Source organism: Grus americana, chromosome 2 (genome assembly GCF_028858705.1).
Source record: "Grus americana isolate bGruAme1 chromosome 2, bGruAme1.mat, whole genome shotgun sequence".
In the NCBI taxonomy this organism is placed as follows: domain Eukaryota; kingdom Metazoa; phylum Chordata; class Aves; order Gruiformes; family Gruidae; genus Grus; species Grus americana.
In genome coordinates this window covers 104005846-104023984 of record NC_072853.1, presented here as the reverse complement: position 1 = coordinate 104023984, position 18139 = coordinate 104005846, and positions in this window count along the sequence as shown.

Sequence of the window (18139 nt, the reverse complement as noted above, 5' to 3'; positions counted from 1 at the left end):
TGTAGTCAACACTCTAATAAGTACATTGAAACACAATTGGTTCTAAGTTTTTTTGGGCAATAACTTTCTGTTATTAAAAATTTGTATGATACAAATTCATTAGCCATGTACTTTCTGCACCATTGTATATGCAGTAAGAGTATAGGTAAGTCAAAGACTCAAAAACATTAATGGAAAAAAGGGCAGCCATCTATGAAAGATAAATTACTCATAGTAGATAGTAGACCACAATATAAAAATTTTTTATTATGCAGTGTGAGGAAGGATATGTCCCAGTTAGTTAAATGGTAGCATTTAAAATAAAGTTATTAGCTGCGGCCTAATATTTCATAAAGTAAAATAATTAAATAGGGCTCTACCAAAACGGAAGTGTTCAATGGCTCCCACACGACAACATTAAACTTCTTGTTGCAACAAAGCATCATCAAATAATTGCGGAGTGTTTCAAACAATGGATGTGTTAAAACATTAAGCAAAAGGTTAAGATTAAGAGAAAACAGTTGTGAAAGGATCTTTCACAGCTGAACATTACAGCAAAACTATGGAATATCTCCCGATTTTCACAGAAGCACAGAATGATTGAGGTGGGAAGGGACCTCTGGAGGCCAGCGGGTCCAACCCCACCTGCTCAAGCAGTGCCACCTGGAGCCAGTTGCCCAGGATCATGTCCAGACCGCTTTTGAAATCAGCCAATGTTTTCTATCACGATAGTAAAAGTCAGAACTACTTTATGAAGTGTGTGAATTAAATGTACCTACATAATAACTTGAGTTGTAAATGTGTTATCTATTTATCTCCAGCTGTCAAATCGTGCAGCGTGCTTAGCAAACTCAGGTCCTATTTAAATGAGGTGGAGTTAGCACTCATTCACTTGGGAAAGGAGGTTACATTTCACATTGCGGGACCTGCATTAAATTCTACACATTGGAAGTAGGTCCATTAGGCTCCAGCACATGCTTAAGACTTTCCAAAGTGAAATCCAGGACTGGAATTCAAATTCCTCCCCTTGTAAAAAACAAGTTGGATAGCAACATGCAAATTTAGTTTAAGAGGAGGACTTGGAAGAATTAAGATGGATAAGGTTAAAAAGGGAGGAGCAATGTATCTATTCATTTTTCCCATAAATCAACAACAATTTCAAAATATAAAAATAATTGGGTTTGAGGACAACAGAGTGAAGAGAAGTCAGAAACACACAATGTAAAGAAGAGTAAAAAGTAAAAGGATCAGTTAGTTTCTCTTACATAAAAGTAATAGCTTTGATCGACTAAATCCGATGGGATTAGTCATTTGCATTGGAAATGTTTTTCAAGGCAAGTAATTCTCCAACTAGGAGACATCAAGAAATTTGGTGATTGCATTTTAATCACATGTAGCTTTGCTTTCATATGGGAGTTAAATATTTGTTTAGTCAGTTATGCCCTTTAAGTAACATTTTAAGTAACATTTAACAGTAACATATTAAGTAATATTTTTGCTTATACTGTTGGACAGTTCAGGTCTGGAGAAAGTGACAACAACAGCAAGAGAGTGCTTTGGCAGCTCACAGTGTCTTGTGAGCACCTTAGCCCTGTCTTCTCCTTCCCATGGGTGAGATTCACAACTTCAGCTCTTTCCCATTAGCTCTCTCCAAGCAGAACAGCAGGAGAACAGAGCACCTACCTGCAAGTGCACAGCCAACAACTGGGTTGGCAGAAGGGGCTGCTCAGAGTGTATAGAAAAGTTAGGAGAATTAACTTCTGTAGCTGCCTTCCAGGTCCTGGAATAAGATCCCAAACCAGTACCGACCTAGATGGCTCTTCTGGGGAAGTGCAAGAGGATGGAGGGGAGCTCTGTCTTTTTACCAGGATTTTCAGCCAATACATTTTCTCTTCAACTCTTCGGTACATTTTCTACATCAATTTATATTAATGTAATGGTAGCAAAATTCTCCTTGCTTTTGAAGCAGATGCTGCAGCACATACCAGTCTCAGTGATAATTTTCAAAACTGCCTGTTGAATGTTTTCATTGGCCTATTCTAGAAGTTCAAAGATTAATGTCATTACTTTACAAAGTCTCTTCCCAACAAACAGAAGTTACAAGTTGTCCCTTTGCACAGTCCATATGTTTAATTTGTCAGAAAAAGGTGGTTCATTGATTGTTGTAGTGTTGCCATGATTCTGGAGAAACAGAAAACCTGCAAAGAGTTTCCAAAGGAGCCATGTGCCGGTCTCCCACTGCCACCCCATGCTTCTGCTCCCTGCAGGAGACCTTCTCTAATCCATCCTTCCGAAGTAACAATACCCTACAGTTACGACTCCTGAATTCTTTAGTTGAAACAAAATTATGTATTAAGAGCACAAGTACTTTTCACTTAAGTACAATTAGGATATCTACTGTGCTCAGGGTTTAGTGATGCAAGCTGGCACACCCTGTTCCCTTAGATCAGCCCAAATTCCACTTAGGTCTAGAAAGCCTCTTACTGAATGCAATAGATTTTCAAGCAAGTTTTTATCAAGAACGAAGGAGCTTCTCTTCTAGAAGAAGAAAAGGAAGCCAAGAAACAAGGCACAAAGAAAAGGCAAAGCACAATGCCAGGCAAGCAGAAGTTAGGCAAAAAGTAACCATATTCAAAAAGTCTGGTTGTTTTTACAGCTTAAAGCACATTGCCAAGTCAGTGCTGGAGAAATTAAAAGGATGACAGACTTAAAAAACTGAGTACCACTGTAAAACAAAACACAGATAGAGAAAGGCTTTCCAGGGAGGCTATTCTCTCATTTACCATAATAAAACTTTTTAATCACAACTCCATGTTTTCAGTCTCTGCTGTGAGACGCTGTCATAACTAGGTGACATGAGACTTTCTTGAGAACTCTTTAAAACCCAAATTGTCATTTGGAATGTACACAATGGGTCTTAATTTCTGTGCTGAAATTAAACACATTAATAATGGTAATATAAACATGTGCCAATCTCTAGCCTCAGTCTTCATTAGGTAGTATTTAGGCCAAATTAACTTGTCCTTGATATTTATCCCAAAATCAGTTGTATTACTTTGGATACTTAATGAAATTACTCCTCCTCATATTGTATATGAATATTTTTTAATATGAGCATAATGTAAAGATTTCTAGAAAGAAAATTTATCACAATTACTTGTTAATTAAAGCTGAAGCAAGATCACTTTCTTTACTAAACAAAACAATGTTTATCAAGATTTTTTTACCTACCGAAATTGTTTTAAAATTACTGTTAAACTATGTAACTTATTTGGCTACAAGAAAGATGGATCTTAAAAATTCAGGTCATGTTGTAGAAAAGAATTAATAATTCAGATGAACTAAGAAGTAAAGGAAGCCAGAAAAGAACGAGGAATCTTTCCAAGTCCATCCAGTAATCAGTATGTCAGGCACTAATTCACACTAAAAATTAATCAAATTAATTTTAGAAATAATCTGATATTTCTGAATTTCAAATATCATCAGCAAATTTTCAGTTTCATTTCTATTAGAATCACTTTAGCCAAATTTGAAAAAAAGTATATCTAGAAAGATTAAAAATAACTGGTCAAAAATTTTTTAATCATAAATTGTGCACAGTAAAGCAGGAAATCAATTCCTCAATAGGGATTCCATTGGGAAACACAATTCAGTCTACTTTTCATAATTTCTAAAGTCTGGAAATGCAAACAAGAAAATGTTAGAAAGAAACAATCACCCCTGCTTTTGCCAACACTTTGCACATACAATTCTGATGTTTTATTTTTCAGATGTTCCCTCTTTTTAGAAGAGGAGTTAAAAACCAGCGATAACAATGTATTAGGTGTTTCCAATCATTGCCTTTTCAACTTCACACGTCCCTTCAAGTTTCGTTCCATTTTCCCTAGGTAGTTCTGGAAGTACATGAGTGTATGTCTAGCAACATCAAAGGGAGCTGAATAACTCTGTAGGAGTACATATTCGGTTCACACGGTAGGGCACTAAGGGTAATGAAATCTACTAGAACTTCAACATTTCTACATTATTTTGAATTTCATTAAACTGCAGAATATATTAAAAAAATAAGCTATATTTTTCTCACCTGTATTTTCTCCTTAAGTTTTAGCAGCAAATGTTTCCTATAGTGCTTGATGTCACATGTAATTTGTGTGTTAAATAAGTATTTATACATGCAGATTCTTATTAACCTATTCAGCCTTTCTGCTATGTTCCACTAAAGACAGTGTTTCCATCAGGCAAGTATTCTGAGAAAGCTATAAGCCAGTATCACATAGTTTCTTTCAAAATTATGTACATATTAAGTATTTTTATTTGTTCAGAAATAATGTTTAGCAAATTCATAGAATAAACGTAATTCATGTATGCATTTATTTATATAGCCACAGTAGTTAGGGTGCAGTCTTTAAGGAAAGGCAACATTGCAGGAGGTGTACCCCATTTCAGCTCGGTGTGGTGTGCTGGATATTTGATGGGTGATAAGATAAAACAAAACATAAAATAGTTTATGTTTAAATGTATCAAAGCAAATTATGAATAATTTAGGTGTATACAATTTATTTTCTTCAAATACTAAGTATTGCTTGAAAAGAAGACAGATGAAGAGGCCAATTTAGATGATATTCTAAGACCACCTTATCAGGATTAGGGTCTTCATGTTATCTTATCCTTATAGTTTGCCACATACCGTGGTTTGGCTAGAGAGGTCCAAATGAAGGCTGCTGGAATCTCAGAAAAATCATAAAGGTCACAGACAATAGCAGATTCATGGCCAACAAAAAACTGTTCAGGAAAGGTGGAAAAAAAGTGAGATTGTTGTGAAGTTGGGTTTAATACAGCTGAACAGATTCAACTGGATTCAATGCCAGCAAAGGAGGAGCAGCATGGTGATGATTTCTTCAAAGAAATGTGTGTATTTCTTCAAAGTGCAGCACCTAGGAGTGACTGTGAGGAGCCTAGTTCTGATCATGTTTTTAATATCAGGAATGTGTTTGGAGCTGCTAATATGAAAGCCCTCCAGACATATAATTTGTTCAGCTTCCTCAGATCTCTAGAGTTCTCATCCTACCTGACTGCTTAAGAACTTCTCCTTGAAGGAGCTATGTTTCACATCTAGCTAGCAGGCTCTGGATCTATTTCTAAGCTTAATTGAACTATCAAAGTCCTGTTTGCAAGCAGGTTCCAAAGCTTCCAGTCCCAAAGTGGCTGGTACAGTTGCCTGAACAACCATCGGTGAGCCAATTAGTGCCAGGGAAGTTCATAAGTGCCATAACTAAAGAAAAACATGCTTTGTCTGCCTCCATTGAGAAGAAACCTGAAAGGTCTCTCTTCTTCTAGCCAGCTGACAGCACCAGGGACCAGCCTCTTACCTACTCCACGTGATCTGTGACTGAGTCCTTTTGCATTTCCCCTGCTCCATTGGCAGAACAGGCTATTTTTAGACCCACAAAGTCCAGTCACATTCTCTTCCTCCTCCCAGAAACTGCTGAGGTATAATAATGCTTGAGAGGTAATTTTAATGCTTTTAATACTTATTCCTTATGTAACTGACAGCCTTCACCTCTTTGGAAATGCTCATGTCCCTTTGGCATGGTTAAAAGTGGCTAATAGCTATCTGGACAGTATATGTAGTCAGTCAGCAGTTTCCCTAGTTAAGCTACAAGCACATCATTTACCCATTGAGAACATAATGTCCTTTTGCCCTGCATGGGACCCAATAAAATTCATTGGGGGAAGCTTGTTTATCCCCAAAACCACATGCATAACATAAAACATATAATTTGATAAATACACTTTACATAACCACAAGCAAGGGAGGGCAGCCCTGTAGCCCTTTTCCCTGAGTAAGAGCGTGGCAAGGCATTACAGGTAGAGAAGAGTATGGTCTGGACCAGTGCCTCCAAGTCTTTCCCACTTACCTCAGTTTTCCTGCTTCCTATATCTTGTGTTGGACCACTGCTGTTACTCTGTTATATGCACACAAGCACTCATGCTTTTAACACCCTCTGACCTGACAGTCTCCCCTGCATTCCATTCCTCTGTACTTGACTCTAGCAGCAGCCACTTCCTACTGTGGGCTCTGTCCTATTCCTCACTTCAGGAGCTAACCTGTCTGCATGTTGGGTAAGAAGGGTCCAGAGGGCCTGCGAAGGCTAATTTCTCATTCTGTCTTTTGCATTCATCCACTACGTGGTGTTTCAATCAGCAATTTCTGTCCATGCCCTCCTGAAAATGAGACACTTCTCTCCAGGGTGGAATTTCAAACCTTGGGCTGACTAGGTTCCTACAAAAAACACAGAAGGAACTGGACTCCCCAAAAGGGGATCCAGATGTGGTCAGTGTCCATGAGCAGGGGACTCTGTACAGCTATCCGATAAACCTTTTGATTTACAGAAGGCTGTTCTGTCGGTAGACAGAACCACTGCGCTTAGCGTGGTGTCTCTTACACACTTTGAAATGTCACAATATTTCTCAGCCACCCACATTCCCATCAACAACTTTGTGTCTGGTCTTCAATACAAGACAGAAATGTGCTGTGTGCATTAATTCTAGACATGGTTGTAAAAGACATGGTTGCATATAATACAGGGTTCGTACAAACCAGCTTTGATCAGGAATTGAATAATGCTCAAGAAATTCTGTCCCACAGTGGGCTAACAAACTGCTTCGGAGAGAGCCAGACATTATCTGGTCAGTTATTTGCAAACTCAGGTTTGTGGTATGTTAAGTGCTTCCACAGTGGGACCAAACAGTCCCTCATTATTTAGGACAAATCTCAAAAATCCTTTTTATTTAATGGAAGGATTAAAAAATTCTCCAGAGGAGAAGATATGAATTGAAATATCCATAACCATTTCCAGAGGACAAAAAGAAGTGGCAATCCCTAATTCCAGGTCATCTCCTATGAAGGGTAGCCTAAGAGTGCAGAATTGCTGACCAGCTTATCAGTCAGGAGGTTGTAAACAGCAAGCAGCCCATCACCTTCAAAATGGGAGGAAGCTTAGATGCTGAAGGAAGAAACAGGAATGGCAAAGCTCTCTCTTCATTTGTTCTTATTTGTTTCTGTAGATTCTGCACCTCCTGTGTTTGTATGTACATTTTGTAAGGAAATTGCTTTCTTCATGTATACCTTAAACTTAAAACTGATGGGTGGTATCAGGGAATGGGTGGGAGTTACCATCCTCAGTTTTTCCATGATGCCAACCCTTGTAACTGTGATACATAACCACCAATGTGCTTCCCCCAGGCATTCAGTCAGTGAAAGGGTGCTCTTCCGCTTAGCTGCATGGGGAACTGGAAGGGAAGAGTGCTCTGTGGAGAAACTATCATCTAGGGGTACTGGGTGTTTCCTGGCTGCAGCTGAACATTGGGGAAAATAAGTAAATTTTGAGGGGCCACTTGTTATTTGTGATGGAGTTGCATCCTTGGACTAAGTATCAGAAGTTTATCAAAATGAAGGACACCAAATCTATAAATAGAAAACAATGTTTTCAGATTACTTTGGCTTCTACCACAATTAGTTCAATATGCACAATGCCATTATGGATCTAAAATCTTTCTTACATTGTCAGCTGGGTCATGAAGCCAGCAAGCTCTCTATAGCTATAAACTGTGTTGGTTTTTTCATATTTGTGCCTGCTAGCATGAGCCAGTTCAGAGATCAGTCCAGTGCAAACATGTGTCCAGTCAGGCACACATTTGGATGGTCTCATCAGCTTTAACCCTGCACAGAAATAAACATCTCTGCTAGCACCTTTCAGCAATTATGCAGCAATGCTATTCTAATGAGCTAGGCAGTTAGACTGGTTTTTTCATCAATATTAACCTTTAGACTTTATCTAAGTGTTTATCCTGACTTCACTGAGGTCTGCTCTTGCCCATAAAAACTAAAAGCATAGAACTACTGCATATCAAGATGGAGAAACTAATTTTTAGATATATTAATTACTTAGAAGCTGTACTTAAAAAGGCCCAGACCTTTTAAAGAGAAATAGAGAATGGCTTTTCTTTTCAGCTTTGTAAGCACTCTCGCAACTTGCCTGTCTCTCTTTCCAACATCTTTTCGTAAACAAAGATCCCAGTGGACCCTGACACATAGTGATTGCCCACACTTTTCCGTGCTGGAATAACTATTCATTGTCTTATGGAATAGTATTGTCACAGCAGTCAGACAGCTACATAGGAAAGGGTGCAGAAAAGTAAGTTGTTTTCTAGGTAACACATGTATCCATTGACACTGATTTATAAGTATCGCTAATCACCTGCTGAGCCAAGAGCAGCTTTTACATTTGCCCAGCTAGTCAGATACTCTGTAACTTCGTGTAAATAAATGGATGAATTTTTTTGATCTTGAATTAGATTTTTAGAGTGCTACTAATAATCAGTTCTAAAGTGCATACACTCATATATACATATATACACACACATATGTCTGTGAACAGCAATCAGAGGGCATTTTGTGCAGAGCTACAGTGTGACACTGGAGACCTGCTGGCTGAGAGTCTCTGCCTCAAAATTAGAATGAAAAGTAACCTTGTAGTGGAGTTTGTTACAGCTTGTCTGACTAAGAGGATGAAGTGATGAGCTATAGACAACTATCAGAAGCCCCTTACAGTTGGGGCTTGGTCTCTGGGGGAGTGGGCATTGCCTTATTCAGGGTAGAAGAGAAGCAGAGTAGGTAGGACTCCCTGCTTTGCCATTAACTGAAAGGCAAAAAGTGCGTACAAGAGGGGAAACAATTGCAGGCAGAAAAGGAAAAGTGTAAGTGCAAGGGTATTCTGGATGAATTCAGGAAGGCCAAAGCCAAGCTAGAACTAAAACTTTCTAGGGATAAAAAGGTCAACAAGAAGGATTTCTTCTTGTTAAAGAAGTATATTAGCAGCAAAGAGGTCAAGAGAAAATACGGATCCATTGATGACTGGTGCATACAACTTATTGGTAGACAACGTGGAAAAGGCTGAAGCGCACAATGTCTTTTAACCTCACTCTTCCCAAGCAGAGTCTTCTCTCAGACCTATGTACCTACCAGCACAGTTTAGGAAGGTGAGGGACAGCAAAACAGCAACTACTTAGAGAAGCTAGACGTCAAATCTGTGGTGCTGGATAGGGTATGCCCAAGATGTGAGAAGGCTAGGTTGACTCAGTTTGGTGAAGAAGAGCCTGAGGGACAATTTAATAGCAGTTTAGAGCTACTTCAAGGTTAATTACAAAGATGACATGACCAAACACTTCTCAATAGCATAAATAGATGGTAAAATGAAGGACAATGGCCACAAGTTGCAGGTTAGGTTGTTTGGACTGATCACTAAGAAACATTTTCTTAATATGAAGGTGTCCCAACCCTGGAACTGGCCCAGGGAGGTTGTGGCACCTCCATGCTTAGAGGTTTCCAAGGTTTAAACATACAAAGCCATGGCTGGCCTAATTGTCAGCAGTCCATGTTTGTATTCTGATTGCAATTAAAAATTAACACATGATACAGAACAACAGGTCTCTTGGAGGGATGTGTCTGAACTTTGTGCTTACTCTGAACAGCTCAAGAACTTCACCTGAGAAAGACAGAATTAACAACTGAAGTGTTGCTATTGGGGAAAAAGTGTTGGGAACAGGCACTTTCAAGAATTTATCTTTCAATCTCTACCACTTTTTGCAAGATTTCGTGGTTTTATAATCACTTGATGGTTATGCTTATTTGCGGCCCAATCTAACTGTTGATACTGTATAGCACTGAGTATTTATATGCAAGGCCAACAGAGTTGAAAAGACTTTGCCATGCATTTTTCTAGGTTCATGACTCCACATACCACATTCTCCATTGCTATCAGAGTTTGGGGTAGGGGAATGTTTTTCTGTTAGGAGAGCATCACTTTCATTCATCTCTATCAGCCTTGGGAGGATGGAAAACAATTGTCCACTTGGTAATTCCTCTTATTGTAAAAGAAAAAAGACAGCAGATACTACCTGGGAATAGTATAACACAATTATGACAGTTTTAATATTACTGAACATATATGAACTTTTCCAAATAGAAGGTGGGGAAATAATTAGAGCTTGCTGTATATGTAAGGTTAATCTTCCTGCACCTGTAGGAAGTTTGGACATTACCACTAATAACAAATGGAAAACATGAGTTTAACTGACAATTTACTTTCACAAATCAGTCAAAACTGTCTCCATTGGGGAAAAAAAATGTTAATCACCTTCCTTGTTTTTCTCCCTTTCTCTGGTGGTTTATAGAACAAGACCCCAGCCCTCACCCCTTCTACCTCTCTGGGACCTACAAGTACCCAATACGCCACAATGAGCTACAGAGCAGACAATGAGGCTCTTGTGACCTCCTGCTGCTGCTATAGTCTGCATACACTGAAATACTTCACGGGAAGACATGCTGCCTCTCACTGTGTCCCACAGCCTGTGCACCATGGACTCCGGTGGAAGAGCTCCTGTCCCTGCTGTGAGCCACCTCACGCTTACAGCAAATGTTACTTTGTTTATTTTACAGAAAGTCATGTGGTTAAAATGACATTCATAATAAGATTTTGCAATTTAGTTTCTAAAATGCAATTGTGTAATTGACCTCCTTTTTTAAAGATATGTATACATAGACTGATATGTGCAGAGCAACATGCAAATAACAACATGGCTCATGATGACATTCATTATTTTAGTCATATAGACACTCATCTTAAGACCTGTTAGGTTTAATATTTTAAACTGTCTATTTAACATGAGCCAAACTAACCCTATAGCAGGACAGTGCCAATATTGCAGTTGCAGGTTTCCCCCTCTACCCATTCCCCATTAAGTAAAAACAGTATTATCTTCATTCTCATTCTGCCTCACATAAACAAGATATTGACCATTCCTTTCATTATGGAACTCTTGTTGCTCACCTTCTGTCCTATAATCACCTGTGATTTCATGCCTTTTATTTTATTCCCTTTCAAACATCAAGGAGTCATGGGCTTTTTTGTTGTTGTTAATTTTGTGATCAGTTCCTAGTTCAACCACTTCAGGTACCATTAGGCTGAAAGGGGTAGGATGCAAGCAGCAATAGAATAGGAGAAAGAAAGGCAAGGAATGGATCAGTTTTCTAATCCTGTTGCTATGAAATTCCAGTTTGCTATTCTGCAAATGGAGCTTTCTAGGTACATCTACAGAGCACAACACTGCAGGATTTTCTGATCGTCAGCACCCACTCATAGGTGTACTAAAAAGCTGCAAAGCACTTTTCTAAGGTTTCTGTGTTGTCAGCCACTGACCTAGAGAGACTCCATCCAAGCAATGGCAGACCTCAGGGGTATGCTAATGGTAAGGGGGGGGAAATTCATGTAGTTAATATATTCTTTTTCTATGAAGAGCTATCACTTTTCCCCCCCCCCATATCTTGCATATCCCTTTTCCCCCCACCCATATCTTGCATGTCTGGAAAAAAAAAACATAAGTGAGTTAATCACAAAGCAGGGCAAGGGTCTATGACATTTAAAGTTATTTGTGTTTTTATCTGCATATGAGAGATTTGAGAAGGGCTGCAGGGATGGCCATTTAAGAACAGAAATAATCTGAGCAAAGTTGTGTAGAGCTTTTCTAAATACATGACTGGTACAAACCTAGTTGTCATTAGTGCTCCTGAGAAGAAACAACTGGTGGGATCAGATCTCTTCACTGGATCATGATCTACCTAAAAAAAAAATTAAAAAATAAAAAATAGCCAAAACCAGTTAGGAGTGGAGAGGGCAAGTCCATGGGCTCTCCTGAACTTAAGTTACTTGTATTCACAATCTTCCAAGTCACCCAAGCATGGTAGTTCAGCACATCTCAGTTACACGTTTATTGCTCTGCTTTAAACTACTGAACTGAGGCCAATGGAGAGCATTAGCAGTGTTATCTGTAGCTCATCACACAGAACTGACACTTTCAAAAAAAAGAAAAGATAACCAATAGACAGATATAGCAATAAAAGTAATTAATTTTAAGAGTAAGACACTTCGCATGCTAATCCTGCAGATTACTGCAATTCTCACTGTCAGCTGACCAGCCACCATACTCAGAATATAACTATCAGGAGCAGAATAATGGTCTCGGGAAGTTACACTGCACTGAATTTTTCTTTAATGGAAGACTCTATTCTGAAGACACAATTGTTGTATCAATATATTTCTCCAGGCATTAAAGCCTTTCTTTCCATTAATATACTCTAGATTCTCTACTTAAAGGAACTTTGCTGTCTCTTAACTGACGGTGAAGTGTCAAAGACCAAAACACAGATATTGGCCACCTGAACATTAGGCCTTCAAATTCTGCATAATATTTATGCTAACATTTCTGCAATTAGGGCAGTTAGCTGTAGTACAGTATACTGACTGTATTTTAGTAAGTATATGACTACATCACAGCTGCCTGACTAATCTGGTGGGTTGCCTGTCTAATCTGGTAGCCTTCTACAATGGAGTGACTGCATCAGTGGACAAGGGAAGAGCAACTGATGTCATCTACCTTGACTTCTGTAAAGCCTTTGACATGGTCCTGCACAACACCCTTGTCTCTAAATTGGAGAGATACAGATTCAATGGATGGACTATTTCATGTATGGACTATTCAATAACCCCCATTTTTAAAAAGTGAAAAAAGGAAGACCTGAGGAACTACAGGCCAGTCAGTATCACCTCTGTGCCCAGCAAGATAATGGAGCAGACCCTCCTGGAGACTATGCTCAGGCACATGGAAAATAAGGAGGTGACTGGTGACAGCCAACACAGCTTCACTAAGGGCAAATTGTGCCGGACAAATTTGATGGCCTTCTATGACAGAGTTACAGCACTGGTGGATGACTAATGTCATCTACCTGGACTTGTGCAAAGCATTTGACACTGTCCCACATGACATCCTTGTGTCTAAATTGGAGAGACATGGATTCGATAGAGGGACCACTTGGTGGATAAGGAATTGGCTGGATGGTTGCACTCAAACAATTGTGGTCAATGGCTCGATGTCCAAGTGGAGAACAGTGATAAGTGGCGTTCCTCAGGGATCGGCACTGTTTAACAACTTTGTCGGTGACATGGACAATGGGATCGAGTGCAGCCTCAGCAAGTTTGCCGACGACACCAAGATGTGTGGTGTGGTCAACACGCTGGAGGGAAGGGATGCCACCCAGAGGGACCTTGACAGGCTTGAGAGGTGGGCCTGTGTGAACCGCATGAAGTTCAACAAGGCCAAGTGCAAGGTCCTGCACCTGCGTCAGGGCAATCCCAAGCACAATTACAGGCTGGGTGGAGAACGGATAGAAAGCAGCCCTGAGGAGAAGGACTTGGGGGTATTGATTGATGAGAAGCTCAACATGAGCTGGCAGTGTGCGCTTGCAGCCCAGAAAGCTAATCGTGTCCTGGGCTGCATCAAAAGAAGTGTGACCAGCAGGTCGAGGGAGGTGATCCTGCCCCTCTACTCCGCTCTTGTGAGACCCCACCTGGAGTACTGCATCCAGCTCTGGGGGTCCCAGTACAGGAGAGACATGGAGCTGTTGGAGCGAGTCCAGAGGAGAGCCACGAAGTTGATCGGAGGGCTGGAGCACCTCTCCTATGAGGACAGGCTGAGAGAGTTGGGGTTGTTCAGCCTGGAGAAAAGGCGGCTCCGGGGAGATCTAATTGCGGCTTACCAGTACCTGGAGGGGCCTACAGGAAAGCTGGAGAGGGAGTGTTTACAAGGGCATATAGTGATAGGACAAGGGGTAATGGCTCTAAACTAAAAGAGGGTAGATTTATATTAGATGTTAGGAAGAAATTCTTCACTGGGAGGGTGGTGAGACACTGGAACAGGCTGTCCAGAGAGGTTGTGGAGGCCCCGTCCCTGGAATTGTTCAAGGCCAGGTTGGATGGGACTTTGGGCAACGTGGTCTAGTGGAGGGTGTCCCTGCCCATGGCAGGGGGGTTGGAACTAGATGATCTTTAAGGTCCCTTCCAACCCAAACCATTCTATGATTCTATGATTCTATGATTCTTGTCCTTTTGTATGTTGGTGCCAGAACTGGTATGTACATTCAGACTATGTAAATAAGAGCATTTCTAGCACAGATGTTAATTTGGTTGTGGTGATGTCTGAGGTGAAAGACAGGGTTTTGGTTCCCTCTGCATGAACTTAGTAGAGATGTAGAGAGCATGCATGATTTCTTCACCATTCCTTAGCAATGCACCAAGGGACATTTGTTACTATGCTGTTGATGGTGAGGTCTTCCTCTTGGAAAGAAGTACTGACTTGGTTTGTGTTCTTGACCATCTGTTCCCTTGCACTTCAGTAGCTCTTTTCCTTCTTTGGCCTTGATCTTTGCTACCTTTCTTGAAAGTGATGGCAGTCCTCTCAGCCCTTGTCTTGCTCTTTCTAGTCGTCGTCTTCCGTAGGCCCTCCATGCCCCTAATCAACTGCTTAGTCTTTGTCTGCCTTCGCCCCAGAGGGAATTTCTCTTTCTGGAACCTGAGGAATGAGAAATGTCCATAGTGGTACAGGTGAGTCCTCACCAGGGCATTGCACAATGCTTGCCTTTCTGATGGAAATATCTTGCCTGATACACAAGAAGGCATTTGCCTGTATCACACAGGCGGCTCATAGTCACCCTGTGACCTACTCATGCCTCCAGGAATGTTTGCTTACTCCCATGTTGCCAGACCAGAGCAGAAACTCATGGTACTCCACCTGCTGTTGGGTTACCTGTTTCTACAGCACAGTTCCTCACGCATGCTTTCTTCACACAGGGGCTATCTCTTCTGTCAGAGCTTCAACTGGTATGTGGTATGGGGGGCCACAGAAATTGACCATGAGATACAGCTTTTTCTGGCTCATGGATTCGATGAAATCCAGAATATGACGTAGACAAGAAAACCTACATTTCTTGAACTATGGTTTTCTGCAATCTAAATTCAAAAGACCTGGCCATGGACTTCACCGTTTCATACGTTTGATGACATCAAAGCCTGAAGTGTGGATCCTGAGAGATGTGTTAAGGAGGCTTCACCCATCAGTAGCCTGCTGGACCCCAGCTCCATGCAGTCACAACCAGCAGATCCAGCCCTCCACCAGCTGGGTGAGCAACAGATGGGCTGTGTGGGTGGGCTCTCAACAGGAAGCTGGTGGTGTTAGTCCATGTTGTGGTTTTGCCCCAGCCAGCAGCTAAGCTTCATGCAGCCACTTGCTCACCCCTCCCCCCACAAAGGGATGGGGAGGAGAATGAAAAAAACCAACTTAGTGGGTTGAGATAAAGGCAGTTTAATAGGATAACAAAGGAAGAAGATAACAACAACAACAATGAAAAAAACCCCAGTAAGTGATGCACAAATGCAATTGTTCACCACAACGGAAGGGAAAAGAACAACAACAACCTGATGCCCAGTCTGTTTCTGAGCAGCCATCCTGCCTCCTGGATTGGTTCCCCAGTTATATTGGGAGCCTGATGTTCTATGGTAGGGAATATCCCTTTGGCCAGTCTGGGTCAGCTGTCCTGGCTGTGCTCTCCCAGCTTCTTGTGCACCTGGCGGGGCATGAGAAGCTGAAAAGTCCTTGACTTAGTGTAGACACAACAACTACACAGCAACAACTGAAAACATCAGTGTGTTGTCAATATTATTGTCATACTGAATCTAAAATACAGCACTATACCAGCTACTAGAAAGAAAATTAATTCTATCATCTCAGCCGAAACCAGGACAGTCCAGTCACTTTAGAAATGGATGTCTCTTCCTAGGAAAGGAAATAACCACAGCTGGCATTAACTGAGCTTCCATTTTGGAAGTTTTCTTGCAGAAAGTGCCAGACACTGAAAAAGCTCCAAGAGACGAATGCTCTAACCAAAAGTTAGAGCATGTTAATTAGGGTGTTGTCCAAATGCCTCTTCAACATTGACCGACATGGGGCATCAACCACCTCTCTAGGAAGCCTGTTCCAGGGTTTGAGCACTCTCTCAGTAAAGAAATGTTTCCTCATGTCAAGTCCGACCCTCCTCTGAGCTTTGAGCCATTTCAACACATCCTATCACTGGGTACCACGGAGAAGAGCTCAGCACCTCCATTTCCACTTCCGCTCCTCAGGAAGCTGGAGAGAGCAGTGAGGTTGCCCCTCAGCCTCCTTCTCTCCAAACAAGACAAACTCAGTGTCCTCAGCCGCTCCTCAGAGGACATGCCTGCCAGCCCCTTCACCAGCTTTGGTGCTATCCTCTGGACACATTCAAGGACCTTCACATCCTTTTGAAATTGTAGGGCCCAGAACTGCACATAGTACTCAAGGGGAGGCTGCACCAACACTGAATACAGCAGGATAATTACCTCATGACTAGCTGATTAGCTGTGTTTGATGCATCCCAGGATGTGGTTTGCCCTCTTGGCTTCCAGGGCACACTGCTGACCCCTACTGAGCCTGATGTAGACCAGCACCCCCAGATCCCTTTCTACAGGGCTGCTCTCCAGCCACTCCTCTCCCAATTTAGACTTGTGTTCAGCGTTACTCTGCCCCAGGCGCAGAATGGGGCATTTGTTCTTGTTCAGTTTCATGCTATTGATGATTGCCCAGTGCTCCAGTCTATCCAGATCCCTCTGCAAGGCCACTTGTCCCTCAGGTGAATCAACAGCACCTTCCAGTTTAGTATCATCAGCAAACTTGCTAATGGTGCATTCAACTTCTGCATTCAGATCATTGATAAAAATATTGAACAGAATAGAACTTGGATTGAGCCCTGAGGAACACTGCTGGTGACCAGTCACCAACCGGATGTAGTCTCATTCACTAGAACCCTTTCAGCCCTGCCATTCAGCCAGTTCTTCACCCAGTGCATCGTCTACCTGCTTATCTCACAGTTGGACAACCTGTCCAGAAGGATGCTATGAGGGACAGTATCAAAAGCCTTATTAAAAGTCAAAAGCCCCTACATCCACTGCCTTCCCTTCATTCACTAGGTGGGTGACCTTATCATAGAAGGATATTAAACTAGTTAAACAGGACTTTCCCTTTGTGAACCCACATTGACTGTGCCTGATGATTGCACTGTTCTTCAAATGTAGTGACAGGACAAGGTGTAACAGTTTTAAATGGAAAGAGTAGATTTAGATTAGATAAAAGGAAGAAATTCTTTACAATGAGGGTGGTGACACACTGTAACAGGTTGTCCATAGAAGTTGTGGATCTCCCATCAATGGAAGTGTTCAAGGTCAGGTTGGATGGAACTTTGGGCAACCTGGTCTAGTGGAAGGTGTCCCTGCCCATGGCAGGGGGGATGGACTAGATTATCTTCAAAGGTCCCTTCCAACCCAAACCATTCTATGGTTCTATGTAATAAAAGCTGTATTCATACTCAACAAGTAATGCTGTAAAAGTCCTGACTGATAGCTTAAAGAATTTTGTCTCATGCCATGTGACTACATAGTTCTCTAAATATACACTGTTCACTGGTATAATAGAGACAGAAATATTAGAAAAACTTTAAAAAGTTCTACCAGTTTGATTTAATGTGTTAGTTGACAGGTGTATGCCCCTGCAAAAATTAAACAACAATCTAATGAAGAAATGGCACTTCTTTTCTCACTCTCTCCCCAGACCTTTCATATGTTTTCTGAATCATACTTGTAAAATTTCATGGTATGTTTACTATATCTAACTCCTCCAGGCTGTAAAGCAGCCACAGCTAGGTCAACCATATCCCACATTGCTTCATTGATCCATTTCTTGCAGCAGCAGCAGGTTCCACAGATGCCACCGGGGCCTGAGCACAACCTTGGGGAATAAGGAAGCCCCCCTCATCCCCCATGCCACGGATCTGAAACAGGGCCTCTGTAGATTAAATAGATCTTGAACTTGTTTTCGAATACCACACCAATAAGCATGGACCAGATAACCCATATTAACCCAATGTGAACTCTCTTTGAGCTGAAGTTACTCAAAGAACTTTTTCAGTTTTTTAAACAGGCTGCATGGCAGGTGAATGAAAGCAGAAAGTATACAGCCATATATCATCAACCCTTGTATTATGTTTGGCTTTCCTTGAAATTGCTAACCTGTCTGAGGAGAGAAAAGAAAATTAAATACTGTCAAAGCCAGTCATCTGTAAAGATAAGGTAGGGTGGGAATGTAGCCTCAAAAACAAGAAAGGGGAAAAAACAGAGTTATGTGAAATAAGTGTGAAACAATG